This window comes from Microcebus murinus, chromosome 5 (genome assembly GCF_040939455.1).
Source record: "Microcebus murinus isolate Inina chromosome 5, M.murinus_Inina_mat1.0, whole genome shotgun sequence".
In the NCBI taxonomy this organism is placed as follows: Eukaryota; Metazoa; Chordata; class Mammalia; order Primates; family Cheirogaleidae; genus Microcebus; species Microcebus murinus.
This window is the reverse complement of record NC_134108.1, coordinates 114,245,368-114,247,105: the sequence shown is the minus strand read 5'-3', so window position 1 is coordinate 114,247,105 and position 1,738 is coordinate 114,245,368. Positions and strand designations below refer to the sequence as shown.

Sequence of the window (1,738 nt, the reverse complement as noted above, 5' to 3'; positions counted from 1 at the left end):
AAAGTGCAGACAACCACCGGACCCTCAATCTCAGTTTTCGGATGTTTTTGCCACTCTAAGGACCCGCAGGCCAGCTGGGCCTTCTGGCAGGACAGAGAGCCCCGGAATCCGACGTGGAGAGCTGGGTGTACGTCCCCACGAGGAGGCGGTCCCCACCTCCGCGGCTCTCCCCTTGCGGGGGGGGAAAAGCAGCCACGGGGCCTCAGAGAAGACACCAGGCTGGGCGCCCGCCCCACAGTGGGGGCACGTCCCCCGCAGGCCACTTAGCGACGGCCGCCGGCCGGCGGACGGTTGGGTGGCGCGAGACGCTGCGGCCGCCCTGCTACCGGGTTCCTGGGAGGGCGTCCTGGAACCAGCGTCCACACCAAGCCCTTGGAAGGCCCAGGCGACGGAGGAGCCCCGTCAGGCAGGGGCCGAGGACGGTGACGGCCCGGGCGGGGAGGAGCGTGTCAGGCAGGGGCAGAGGACGGTGACAGGTGACAGGCCGGGCGGGAAGGAGTCAGTCAGGCAGGGGCCGAGGAGGAGACGGGGCTGGGTAAGGGTTAGGGTTAGAGTCAGGGCACAAGTCACAATCGCAAAGACCTGGAAGCGACCCGAGTGCCCATCGACCCACGAGTGCGTAAATGAAATGTGGCGCGTGGACACCACGGAGTGCTATTCAGCTAGGAGGAGCAGCGGTGAGAGGGCACCTCTCGTGGTTCTCCTGGCCAGAGCTGGAACCCGTTCCAGTAAGCCAGGTAGCCCAAGAATGGACACACGAGCACCACGTGCTCGCGCTCACCAGCAAATGGGTACGAACCGACGGACACCCAAGTGGACACAGAGGAATCACCTTCATCGGGTGGGTGTCGGGCGGGTGGGGGGAGGGGATGGGCATACACCTCCATTAGGAATGGGGTGGGTGCGCACCGACTGGGGGATGGGCGCACTTGAGGCTCTGACCCGAGGGGGGAGGCTGGGAGAGGGCAACGTACCCGACCTTAACATTGGTACCCCCACAATACGCTGGAACAACATCAGAGGTTAATGAATAAGAACACAGGGGGGAGGGGGGCACGGGCAACACATGTCACCTTAATACTTGGACTCCCATCATCTGCTTGAAAAGAGAGAGAAAAGAAAATGCAATCATAGAGATAAGAGACACTTTTTAAACATAATGAATCCGAAGAGAAAAGTAAAAGGAGGCCTGTGGGGCAGGTCTGGGTGTGACTCCGGATCCCCCAACATCAGGTGCCACCACCAAAGATTCCTACGTGTAGCCCATAGAACCCCAAAAGCAACGGGACGAGTTCTGGTCACATACTCCCTCAAAATGACATCCTGGCCTTCTTCTGGAACTCCCTCCCCTCTCAGACTCTCAAGGTTTCCTCCAGCGTGTCGGTTCCCACGGAGCAGACCTTTGGTCTGAGACCTGACAGTCCAGAAGCCACGCATGCTGCCGCGTGACGGCGGTGTCGCGGCTTGGGACAAGAGGAGGCCCCACGGTGCGGGCTGGGGCGCCAGGCACCGCGGCGGGCGCTGAGGGTGGGGGTGACCCCCGCCCCGGGCCGCCGCCTCGCTCCCAGAGAGGGGACAGAACAAGAGGCAAAACAAAAAAAAAAAAAAAAAAAAAAAGAAGCCTACGGCACCCGGTATTCCCAGGCGGTCTCCCATCCAAGTACTAACCAGGCCCGACCCTGCTTAGCTTCCGAGACCAGACGAGATCGGGCGCGTTCAGGGTGGTGTGGCCCTAGAC

The 1,738-nt window shown here is 61.6% G+C and overlaps 1 non-coding gene across 1 annotated transcript; it reads right to left on the bottom strand.

Moving 5' to 3' along the window:
- Window positions 1–1,619: 1,619 nt before the first annotated feature.
- LOC142871033 (5S ribosomal RNA) lies at window positions 1,620–1,738 on the bottom strand. Its single transcript, XR_012919379.1, has one exon. It is a non-coding gene; the product is annotated as a 5S ribosomal RNA (ribosomal RNA).